Source organism: Giraffa tippelskirchi, chromosome 6 (assembly GCF_054371585.1).
Source record: "Giraffa tippelskirchi isolate mGirTip1 chromosome 6, T2T-mGirTip1v1.2.pri, whole genome shotgun sequence".
Taxonomy (NCBI): domain Eukaryota; kingdom Metazoa; phylum Chordata; class Mammalia; order Artiodactyla; family Giraffidae; genus Giraffa; species Giraffa tippelskirchi.
In genome coordinates, this window is record NC_137280.1 from 117,852,475 (window position 1) to 117,865,790 (window position 13,316).

The 13,316-nt window shown below is 38.4% G+C and overlaps 1 protein-coding gene across 9 annotated transcripts in view; it reads right to left on the reverse strand.

The window, feature by feature from the left end:
• AFF4 (ALF transcription elongation factor 4) overlaps positions 1-9,737 on the reverse strand; it is a 93,036-nt gene extending 83,299 nt beyond the window's left edge. For 6 of the 9 annotated variants that reach the window (XM_081502811.1, XM_081502802.1, XM_081502784.1 and 3 more), the window contains exon 1: positions 9,632-9,737. The gene's annotated coding sequence lies outside the window, so the exon portion shown is untranslated. Of the gene's footprint in view, positions 1-9,589 lie in introns of all 9 variants that reach the window. The other 3 variants (XM_081502806.1, XM_081502787.1, XM_081502796.1) reach the window with 1 other exon arrangement.
• Positions 9,738-13,316: the final 3,579 nt, after the last annotated feature.

Below are 13,316 nucleotides of genomic sequence, written 5' to 3' on the forward strand. Positions count from 1 at the left end.
AAAACATATATATAAAACTGAATCCCTTTGCTGAACACTAGAAACCAACCCAACATTGTAAATCAACTATAGTTCAATAAGAAAGTTGAAAAAATAGGGTCTTCTCTGGTGATCTAGTGGTTAAGAATCTCCCTGCTAATGCAGGGGACATGGGTTCGATCCCTGATGGGGAGGATCCCACATGCCACAGGGTAGCTAAGCCCCTGAGCCACAACTGCTGAGCCCTCACATGTGCCTAGATTCCGGGCTCTGCAAGGAAGAGTAGCCCCTGCTTGCTGAAACTAGAGAAATCCCAACAAATCCCCCACTCTCTACTACTGGAGAAATCCACAGCGCAGCAATGAAGACACAGTGTAGCAATGAAGACCCAGCGCAGCTACAAATCAATCAATCAAATATTTTTTTTAAATAATAAAATTTATATACAGTAAAATTTATCCTTTTCAATGTTTGATTCTATGAGTTCTAACGAATGTGTGCAGCTATGTGACCACCACTCTAATCAAGATATAGAACATTTCCTTTACCCCGAAGCATTTCCTCTTGCTCCTTTATAATGAACCCCTCAATTCAATCCCAGTTCCTGTCAACCACTGATGTACTTTCTGTCCCTATACTTCACCTTTTCCAGAATATCACGTGAATGGAATCATGTAGTAAGTAGCCTTTTAAATCTGGCTTCCTTTGCTTAGCATGCCTTTGAGATCTATCTATTGTCATTGCATATCTCAGTAATTTATCCCTTTTTACCACAGGACTGGAAAAGATCAGTTTTCGTTCCAATCCCAAAGAAAGGCAATGCCAAAGAATGCTCAAACTACCACACAATTGCACTCATCTCACATGCTAGAAAAGTAATGCTCAAAATTCTCCAAGCCAGGCTTCAGCAATACGTGAACCGTGAACTTCCAGATGTTCAAGCTGGTTTTAGAAAAGGCAGAGGAACCGGAGATTAAATTGCCAATATCCGCTGGATCATCAAAAAAGCAAGAGAGTTCCAGAAAAACATCTATTTCTGCTTTATTGACTATGCCAAAGCCTTGGACTGTGTGGATCACAATTAACTGTGGAAAATTCTTCAAGAGATGGGAATACCAGACCATCTGACCTGCCTCTTGAGAAACCTGTATGCAGGTCAGGAAGCAACAGTTAGAACTGGACATGGAACAACAGACTGGTTCCAAATAGGAAAAGGAGTACGTCAAGGCTGTATATTATCACCCTGCTTATTTAACTTATATGCAGAGTACATCATGAGAAACGCTGGGCTGGAAGAAACACAAGCTGGAATCAAGATTGCTGGGAGAAATATCAATAACCTCAGATATGCGGATGACACCACCCTTATGGCAGAGAGTGAAGAAGAACTAAAGAGCCTCTTGATGAAGGTGAAGGAGGAGAGTGAAAAAGTTGGCTTAAAGCTCAACGTTCAGAAAACTAAGATCATGGCATCTGGTCCCATCACTCCATGGGAAATAGATGGGGAAACAGTGGAAACAGTGTCAGACTTTATTTTTTGGGGCTCCAGAATCACTGCTGACGGTGACTGCAGCCATGAAATTAAAAGATGCTTACTCCTTGGAAGGAAGGTTATGGCCAACCTAGATAGCATATTTAAAAGCAGAGACATTACTTTGCCAACGAAAGTCCGTCTAGTCAAGGCTATGGTTTTTCCAGTGGTCATGTATGGATGTGAGAGTTGGACGGTGAAGAAAGCTGAGCGCCGCAGAATTGATGCTTTTGAACTGTGGTGTTGGAGAAGACTCTTGAGAGTCCCTTGGACTGCAAGGAGATCCAATCAATCCATCCTAAAAGAGATCAATCCTGGGTGTTCATTGGAAGGTCTGATATTGAAGCTGAAAGTCCAATACTTTGGCCACCTCATGCGAAGGGTTGACTCATTGGAAAAGACCCTAATGCTGGGTAGGATTGGGGGCGGGAGGAGAAGGGGACGACAGAGGATGAGATGGCTGGATGGCATCACTGACTCGATTGACATGGGTTTGGGTAGACTCCAGGAGTTGGTGATGGACAGGGAGGCCTGGCGTGCTGCAATTCATGGGGTCGCAAAGAGTCAGACACGACTGAGTGACTGAACTGAACTGATTGCTGAGTAGTATTCTATTATATGACAGAGACTGTTTAGGCATTCATCAGTTGAAGAGCATTTGGGTGGTTTCTACTTTAATGACAATAAAATTTATATAAACACCTATGTACAAGATTGCATTCAGTCTTTAAACTGATTTTCTGAAAGGCACTTCTAGATATACGAATTGCTAAGTCATAAATATACCTACATAAATATTATTCTGCGTTATTTAAGAAACTCAAATAAATTATTCATTATTTATCAAACTTTGTTTATTAAACACCTACTTTATACCAAGTACTGTTCTAGGCAATGAATAAAACAATTGTCAAATGTTGGCATCCCTCAAAATATCACCAAAATGATGTGTTGATAAGTCAAAGCTGAGTTTATAGCTTACTAGTAAAAGAGACTGGTACCTTGATGGTTTCAGTAGCATTTCCAAGGGGAATTCGGGATATTTATAAGATTTTGGGTTCTGGACTAAGGGGGTTTTTCAGTTTAGGAGGCTTGATTGGGATTGGGTAAGAATCATGATATAGTAGGTTAGGATTAGCAGACATAGCAAGGCAAAGGTTTTTAAGAATCTTGAGTGTGTATTAGTTTTTATTGCTGCTTTAACAAATTACCACAAACATTTTAAATCAACTATACCTCAGTAAAAATAAATAAATAGGGAATTCCCCAGCAGTCCAATGGTTAGGACTCCAAGCTTCCACTTCAAGGGGCCTGGGATTCAATTCCTGGAGGAGGAACTAAGATTCCACAAGCTAAGTGGCATGGCAAATAAACAAATAAAATTAAGCTGAAAAGTTGAATAGTTCAATGTTCATTAAAATGGGACTTTGAGAAATTTCTGAAATGGAAAGTTGCAATTTTTCTGTTCCTGGTTGAATGGTTCTGGAATAGTAGTAATGTTGAAGATGACAATGAAATAATAAAATTATGTCAATATTGACAGTAATCTATGTGGGTATCAGTTCAGTTCAGTCGCTCAGTCGTGTCCGACTCTTTGGGACCCCATGAATTGCAGCACGCCAGGCCTCCCTGTCGATCACCAACTCCTGGAGTCTACCCAAACCCATGCCCATCGAGTCGGTGATGCCATCCAGCTATCTCATCCTCTGTCGTCCCCTTCTCCTCCTGCCCCCAATCCTTCCCAGCATTAGGGTCTTTTCCAATGAGTCAACTCTTCGCATGAGGTGGCCAAAGTATTGGAGTTTCAGCTTCAATATCAGACCTTCCAATGAACACCCAGGATTGATCTCTTTTAGGATGGATTGATTGAATCTCTTTGCAGTCCAAGGGACTCTCATGAGTCTTCTCCAACACCACAGTTCAAAAGCATCAATTCTTCGGCCCTCAGCTTTCTTCACCGTCCAACTCTCACATCCATACATGATCACTGGAAAAACCATAGCCTTGACTAGATGGACCTTTGTTGGCAAAGTAATGTCTCTGCTTTTAAATATGCTATCTAGGTTGGTCATGACTTTCCTTCCAAGGAGTAAGCGTCTTTTAACTTCATGGCTGCAAGCATCATCTGCAGTGATTTTGGAGCCCCCAAAAATAACGTCTGACACTGTTTCCACTGTTTCCCCATCTAGTTCCCATGAAGTGATGGGACCAGATGCCATGATCTTAGTTTTCTGAATGTTCAGCTTTAAGCCAGCTTTTTCACTCTCTCATCAAGAGGCTCTTGAGTTCTTTTCGCTTTCTGCCATAAGGGTGGTGGCATCTGCATATCTGAAGTTATTGATATTTCTCCAAGCAATCTTGATTCCAGCTTGTGCTTCCTCCAGCCCAGCACTTCTCATGATGTACTCTGCATATAAGTTAAATATGCAGGGTGACAATATACAGCCTTGATGTACTCCTTTTCCTATTTGGAACCAGTCTGTTGTTCCATGTCCAGTTCTAACTGTTGCTTCCTGACCTGCATACAGGTTTCTCAAGAGACAGGTCAGATGGTCTGGTATTCTCATCTCTTTAAGAATTTTCCACAGATAGCTTCAATTCTGTGTCTCACTTTGGAGCCATTTTTCAGTCTGAGTTGGAGAATGTTAACATCTGGCCATGATCAATCCAAATCTTCACTGTCACTTGTGGTATCATGATTTTTGTTTTTCAGTGGCTAAGTCGTGACAGACTCTTTATGACCCCATGGACTGCAGCATGCCAGGCTCCTCTGTCCTCCACTGTCTCCCAGAGTTTGCTCAAATTCAGGTCCATTGAGTCAGTGATGCTCTCTAACCCTCTCATCCCCTGCCACCCTCTTCTCCTTTTGCTTTCAGTCTTTCCCAGCATCATCATGATTAAGAATCAAATTTCTGGGGAGTGGTTGTTTCAGATTGCACAAGTACCAGGTTTTCCCATTCTTGATCCTTCTGGGGAATGCTCAGGAAAACTAGAGAACACTTATACTAGTTACTGCATTTGAGAGGCCTGAGAGCTGGGGAATTATTTATATAACTACTCCTGTTGATCACTGTTGAAGGCTTTCTAGCAACTCTGGCCTGTTGTATGTAAGTAGAGCAAACTATAGCAGCCAGAAATGTTTTGGGGGCAAATAAAATCAGGAACATCTGCATGACTAAAGTTACACTGACATTTCTGAAATAGTGGAGGTGAGGGACATGGGTGGGCACCAACAATTTCTGCTTCAGTGATAATTACTGTACACATTATGTATCAGGCAAATGCTAAACATTTTGAGATGCATTATTTACTTTTTTTTTACCTCGTGTTCTCTATCTTGTGTGCTACCACCATGCTGAAACCAATCACCAATGTAACCATCAATTCCCATACTGTCGAATCCAAAAGTTGAATCTTTGTCTTTACCTTTGTGTTTTACACAATGAACCATTTTCTCTTGTTTGAGACACTTTCCTCTGTTGGTTTTTCAGATGCCACACTCTCCAAGATGTCTGAACACTTGATCTTTAGCTCTTTTCTCTCTCTTTCTTTCTGGGATTGGCAATTTTCTGTAAAGGCCACGTAGTAAATACTTCAGGCTTTACAGGCCAAGTGGCAAAATCAAGGATTTTGTGTAGGTAGAAAATAGTAGATTAAAAGTTTTTCCATAAATTTTTCATGAAATTCAAAATGTAGTAATTAAGCTCTGTAATTCAAGTAATTATAAAGAATTATTTGCAATGAGAATAATAATTTTTCTTTTTGGGCAGGGAATGAGGGTAACATTTCATTTACTTGGAATTCAAAGTTGTTATTTCCTATCATCAAATGTGATTTCAGATATTTTTTTTCCCCACTTCTACTTTGCCAGATATACTTCTGTTAGAGCTTAGCTGTAGTAAAGTTTCATGTATTTCATTTTCAAAACCATCTTTTCACAGGTAGGTATTGCCAAATATAGATAGGTAATATTACTTAAGAATATTAATTACTGGGAATTCCCTGATGGTCTAGTGTTTAGGACTCCGTGCTTCACTGCTGTAAAGTCCAGAAACTTCCATAGGCACTGTAGTTTGAGCTCAGAAAAGACATATGCTACAAATTTGTATGGTAATAGACATTTTACTTGTATCTTTGGACAACATAGGAAGTATATAAAGCAACTTGATATTATTTGTGATTCAAAAAAATTATTGTTGCTGAAATGAACTGACTGTAGTAAAATTTCACATATATACAGTTTGCTTTGTAATTAGGTTGAACTTGTTAAGAAACGTGATTGAGTCTTCAGTAAAAGCTGATTTCCAAGCCATTTAGTGTTCAACAGTGGCTGAGGGCACTTCTCATTCACAAAAATCCATCTGACAACATTATTTACAATAGCCAAAACGTGGAAGCAACCCAGATGAATGGATAAGCAAAATGTGGTATATTCATTAACAAAATATTATTCAACCTTAAAAAGGAAGAAAAATTTATACATGCTACAACATGAATGATACTTGAGGATATTCTGCTAAGTGAAATAAGCCAGTCACAAAAAGACAAATATTGTATGATTCTACTTATAAGAGATACCAAAAGTAGTTAAATTCACAGAGACAGTACAATGTAGTTTTCAGGGGCTGGAGTGAAGGGAATGGGGAATTATTGTTTAATGGGTATAGCATTTCAATTTTGCAAGATGAAACAAATTTTGGAAATGAATAGGGGTGATGATTGTGCTTAGTATCACTGAATGGTACACTAAAAATTGGCCAAATATTAAATTTTATGTTATATGTATTTTACCACCATTAAAAAAAGTTTCCGTCTCAGTCCAGAGCTCAAATAATCACAATAATACTTTACCATTACTAAGCCATCAAACTGCTATGTGGTATAGCAAGTGAGGATATTCAGGTATATTTCTGAAAAAAAATTCCTGGAACACATGATGGTTAAATCCAGAAGAGGAAATAAAGTTCACTCTTGATGCTGTTAGTAAGATGATACACGGCAAATTCAAATATTTACAACAAGGCTTTAAACACCTTACATTTTCCAAATCTTTGTAAATCTGTTCAAATAAGTTTTTTCTCCCCCACACATGTTCGTTTGTTGTTGTTGTTTTCGTCACTAAGTCGTTTCTGACTCTTTTGTGCCACTATGGATTGTAGCCTGCCAGGCTCCTCTGTCCATAGGATTTCTCAGGCAAGAATACTGGAGTGGGTTGCCATTTCCTTTTCCAGGGGATCTTCTCGACCCAGGGATCAAACCCATGTCTCCTGCATTGGCAGGTGAATTCTCTACCACTGAGCCACCAGTACCACCATCAATTTAACATATCTTATTCAACTCAGCTGCAGGTTGTAGGGAATTAGGGTTTTCACAACTTCTTTGAAAACATTCTCTTTTGTAGTTGTTCCACACAGACTACTCTTAGTGGTAATTCTTTAGTCACTTCAAACTCAATATTGATTCCTCAAGTAAACAATAGACTGATATCAGTGACAACTGTCTATTCATCAAGATTCAAGTACGTATATCTAAATGGAATAGCATTGAAAGTCTAAAAGTAAATCCTGATATTTATGGTTAGTTGAAAAATTCAACAAGGATCTAAGACAATTTTCAATGGGCAAACAATAGTCTTTCAACAAATTGTTCTGGGACAACTGGATATCCATATGTAAAAGAATTATGTTGGATTCCTACCTCACAACACAGCAAAAATCAGCTCAAAATTATCCAAGCCCTAATTGTAAGAGCTAAACCTATAAAACTCTTAAAAGAGAACAAAGGCATAAAGCTTCAAGATCTGGAATAGCTACGGTTCATTAGATATGACACCAAACGTACAAGCAACAAAAGAAAAACATGAACTGGGCTTCATCAAAATTAAGATATTTTGTGCTTTGAAAAGACAACATCAAGAAAGTGAATAGACAGGACTTTCCTGGTGACTCAATGGTAAAGAATCTGCCTGCCAATGCAGGAGCTGCAGAAGACATGGATTTGATCCCCTGGATTGGGAAGATCCCACATGGCGAGGAACAACTAAGCCCATGCACCACAGCTAGTGAGCCATTGCTCTGGAGTCCATGCTCCACCACTACTGAGCCCATATGCAGCACCTACTGAAGCCCATGTGCCTAGAGTCTGTGCTTTTCAATGAGAGAAATCGTTGCAATGAGAAGCCAGTGCACTGCAGCTAGAGAAAGACTTCTTGCAGCAACAAAGACCCAGCCAGCCAATAAATAAATAAGTAAATAGATATTAAAAAAATAAATAAAAAGAAAGTGAAAAGACAAAAGACAAATCCCAATTTTTAAAATATAAATAGAGGTTCTTTTTTTTTCTTGCCTTCCTCAAAAGTTTAAACATAATGCTATCATATAACCCAGAGTCCTAGGTATACACCCAAGAAAATTACAAAAAAAAAGGTCCTCACAAAATCTTGCACATGAATATCCACAGTAGCATTATTCGTAATAGCCAAAAGATGGAAAACAATGTGAAAGTCCAGCAGGTGAATGGATAAACATTGTGGCATGTCCATACAATAGAATATTATTTGGCAATATGATACACTGTAAATGAACCTTGAAAACCTTATGCTGACTGAAAGAAGTCAGTCACAAAGGACAATACACAGTATGATTCCATTTGTATGAAATGTTCATAATATGGAAATCTATAGAGATAGATAGAAATTAGTGATTACCTATGGCTGGATGCTTGATGGGGAATGGGTAATGACTGCTAATGAGTACAAGATTTCTTTAGGGGGTAATAAGAATTGATTCTGGTGGGGGTTGTAGAACTCTCAATTGTACACTTTCAATGGGTGAATTATATGGTATATTCCTTATAACTCAAGAAGCTATTAATATTACAAAAAATAAAAGTCAAGGAAAACCATTTGATACCCCTTTGTTTTTTAATTGACTATTGATATTGCTCTCAATGTCTTTAACTCTGAGCAACTGTTCTCACAGAAAGGTTAATACTCTTAAGCAAGTTTATTTGCTCTGGATATATTTCTTTGGCTGCTACTGTCAAACATAATTTAATGAACTTGTCATCATTAAATGACTTTCCTCACTTACGTAATGAATCACTCAGAAACTTTAGTTACAGCCTCCTTTTCATTTTTAAACATTTTTGGAAGAAATTAATTTGTAGTGAGGTATTGTCTATCAAATTCCAGATGTCTTTTAAACAAGCAAAATCTCCAATGTTTTCTATGATCTAACCTCAGAAGTCACATTCGTTTCTGTAATATTCTATTGGTTGCGCAAGTCAACCCTATTCAGTGTGGGAGGGGACTGTACAAGGACACGAGCACCAGGACTCAGAAATCATTGAGAGCCATTTTAGAGGCTACCTACCACAATGCCTTGTTAAGAGAAAGGAATCAACAAAAACTGTTGCTATAATAAAAATGATTCTAATGCAAACATTAAGAAAAGTAGTTAGTACAAATCCACACGTGGTTCATAGTCTCTATACATACCCACATTCTTGAAATAAAATCCAAGTATACTATTAATGCAAATGAGAATATTAATGATTTTGTTATTATTAATTTGTTCACTCTTTCAGCAGTTATTGGTAGAGTGCCACTGATATACCAGGTAGTATTCTAAACATCTAGGTTCTAGGCAGTAATGAACAAATGGTCCTTATTCTCATGGAGCTTCCACTTTAGTGTAAAAGAAAGAGAAGAAAGATACACACACACATACAACTCTAAACTACTTCCAGGTATAAACATTAAGAGGAAAAAGCATAGCAAAGGGATAGAATCAGTTCAGGGGCTATTTCCACTAGGTTGGCTAGGAAAAACTTCTCAAAGAAGATTAACTTTGAGAAGAAGCTTGAATGAGATCTTTTAATAAACATATACTTTAAAACATATGAGCATGAGGTTTTTAAAATTATTCCATAACAAATTGCTCAAAACTCAGTGGCTTAACACAACAATAACCATTTATTGTCTCTCACAATTTCTATGGGTCAGAAATTCAGGTGTGGCTTTGCTAGGCAGTTCTCGCTTGGGTCTCTTAACAGGCTGTAGTCATATGAACACTTAACTGGGATTGGAGGCTCTCCTTCCCAGGAGGCTCCCTGATGTACCTGGAAGGTTGCTGCTTGCTGACTGTTGTTTGGAGGACTCAGTTCCTCTCCACAGGGGTCTCTCTACAAGGCTGCTCATACCACAGAGGCTGGGTCATCCTAGAGTGAATGTTTCAAGAGACAAGGCAGAAACTTTTATGACCTCGCATCTGAAGTCACAAACAGTTGCTTCTGTATTATTCTACAAATCACAGAGGTTAGCCCATATGCAGTGTGGGAAGAGACTATACAAGGACATAAACAACAGGGAATACGATCTTTAAGAATTATCTTGGAAGGGTAGTTACACCAATCCAAACCATAATTTTCCTTCACGTGATCTCAAGCAGTTTACATAGGAAAAAAAAACTCCACTAACGAACAGTAAAATCTACTTTTAAAATAGTGGCTCAATTTCCTTTCTAGTCCTTATTTACATGGATAACCTGTGTACATTAACATCACAGAACACTCCACCCAACAATAGCAGAATACACATTCTTTTCCAAGTGCACTCAGAACATTCACTAGGGTGTATTTACTAAGGTAACCCATATTCCAGATCATAAAATTAGTCTCAATAAAGGTAGAAGGATTCAAGGCATATAAGGTTTTGAATATGGTATCTTATTCATTCATGAACACCCATATACCTGGCCTTGGGGCTCCAGGTATATCTGATCACGGCAGAGGTAAGGTAGAAATCAGTAATAGAAACATCTCTGGAGAATCCCTCAATATATAGAAACTGAGTAATACATATCTATATAACCCATTGGTCAAAGAAGAATTCCAAAGGAAAAACTAGATAATATTTACCTTTTCAGTTTATAAGTTTCTATGTTTATAAAAGTATAAAATCATAGTTTTGAAAATGTGAGTTCTCTCTGTGGGAAAATTTTTAAATAAAAATTCAATTTCTTTATAAATATACAGGCCTTTGGGTCATTTGTTTATTCTCGAGTGAAACTTGTTCATTTGGGTTCCAATGAATTTTTCTATTTTATTAAATGAGTAAAGTTGTCTTGCTATTTCCTAGTATCTTTTTAATATATGTGGAATCTGTAGTGATAGCATCTCACTCATTTCTGATATTGGTAATTTGTCTCCTCTCTTTTGTCCTGAGCAGTCTGGCTAGAGATTTACTGATTTTTATTAAGCTTCTCATAGAACTACTTTTTATTTATTTATTGGCTGTGCCATGGGGCTTATGGGTTCTTATTTCTGTGACCAGGAACTGAATCCAGGCCCTTAGCAGTGAGAGCACAGAGTCCTAACCACTGGACCACCAGAAAATTCCCATAGAACCACCTTCTAGGTTCACTGACTTTCTCTATTATTTGTTTTCTATTTCACTGATCTCTGCCCTTGATCTTTATTATTTCCTTTCTTCCAGTTGTTTCAGGATTTATTTGCTCTTCTTTTTCTAGTTTATTAAGGTGCAAGCTGAAGTCACTGTTTTGAGACATTTTTCTCTAATATTTAGTGCTATTAATTTTCCCAAAGTGTTCATTCATGACATTCCACAAATATTTTGCTTCCATCTTTAGTTTGTTAAAAATATTTTGTAATTTTCCTTTTGAGTTCATTTTTGATCTGTGAGTTATATAGAAGTGTTGTTATTCAGCTTCCATATGTTGAGGGATTTTCCAGAGATGTTTCTGATACTGATTTCTAGTTTAACTTCACTGTGGTCAGATATACCTTGTATGTACTGTAAACAAAGAGCAAAAGAGCATTTTTGCATTTTTGCTCACCAGCCAATTCTACAGGGAATAACCTGCGGATGCTCACCAACAGTGCACTCTGCTTCACACAGAGGAAAGGATGATCTAAGGATGCTCTGTGCTTTGGACAAGCAGGCCCCTTAGATGTATATCTCAGGAAGATTTTTAATGAACTCAGATTCTTGCCTCTTTCCCCATATAGGAAACCACTGAAATCATTAACCTGAGATATCTATTCTTTGTGACTAAAGAATAGCAAGGAGAGATAAGAAAGCCTTCCTCAGTGATCAATGCAAAGAAATAGAGGAAAATAATAGAATGGGAAAGACTAGAGATCTCTTCAAGAAAGTTAGAGATACCAAGGGAACATTTCATGCAGAGATGGGCTCAATAAAGGACAGAAATGGTATGGACCTAACAGAAGCAGAAGATATTAAGAAGAGGTGGCAAGAATACACATAAGAACTATACAAAAAAGATCTTCATGACCCAGATAACCACGATGGTGTGATCACTCACCTAGAGCCAGACAGCCTGGAATGAGAAGTCAAGTGGGCCTTAGGTAGCACCACTAGGAACAAAGCTAGTGGAGGTGATGGAATTCCAGTTGAGCTATTTCAAATCCTAAAAGATGATGTTGTGAAAGTGTTGCACTCAATATGCCAGCAAATTTGGAAAACTCAGCAGTGGCCACAGGACTGGAAAAGGTCAGTTTTCATTCCAATCCCAAACAAAGGCGATGCCAAAGAGTGTTCAAACTACTGCACACTTGCACTCATCTCACATGCTAGCAAAGTAATGCTCAAAATTCTCCAAGCCAGGCTTCAACAGTATGTGAACTGTGAACTTCCAGATATTCAAGCTGGATTTAGAAAAGGCAGAGAAGCCAAAGATCAAATTGCCAACATCTGCTGGATCATTGAAAATGCAAAAGAGTTCCAGAAAAGCATCTATTTCTGCTTTATTGACTACGCCAAAGCCTTTGACTATGTGGATCACAACAAACTGTGGAAAATTCTGAAAGAAATGGGAATACCAGACCATCTGACCTGCCTCCTGAGAAATCTGTATCCAGGTCAAGAAGCAACAGTTACAACTGGACATGGAACAACAGACTGGCTCCAGATCGGGAAAGGAATATGTCAAGGCTGTATACTGTCAGCCTGCTTATTTAACTTATATGCAAAGTAGTAGTAATAGTGTTAGTTGCTCAGTCATGTCCAACTCTTTGCGACCCCACGGACTGTAGCCTGCCAATCTCCTCTGTCCATGGGATTCTCCAGGCAAGAATACTAGAGTGGATTACCATTCCCTTCTCCAGAGGATCTTCCCAACCCACAGACTGAACACAGGTCTCCTGCATTGCAGGCAAACTTTTTACCATTTGAGCTACAGGGAATACCTGATGTATATGCAGAGTACATCATTTGAAATGCCAGGCTGGATGAAGCACAAGGTGGAATCAAGATTGCTGGGAGAAATATCAATAACCTCAGATATGCAGATTATACCACCCTTATGGCAGAAAGTGAGGAACTAAAGAGCCTCTTGATGAAAGCCTCTCCTCTTTCAGAGGAGAGTGAAAAATTTGGCTTAAAACTCAACATTCAGAAAACTAAGATCATGGCATCCAGTCCCATCACTTCATGGCAAATAGATGGGGAGACAATGGAAACAGTGAGAGACTTTATTTTATTGGGCTCCAAAATCACTGCAGATGGTGATTGCAGCCATGAAATTAAAAGACGCTTGCTCCTTGGAAGAAAAGCTATGACCAACCTAGACAACATATTAAAAAGCAGAGACATTGCTTTGCCAACAACAGTCCATCTAGTCAAAGCTATGATTTTTCCAGTAGTCATGTATGGATGAGAGATTTGGACCATAAAGAAGTCTGAGCACCGAAGTATTGATGTTTTTAAACTGTGGTTAAAGAGTTAAGTCTGTGGACTCTTGCAAGTCCCTTGGAGGGCAAGGAG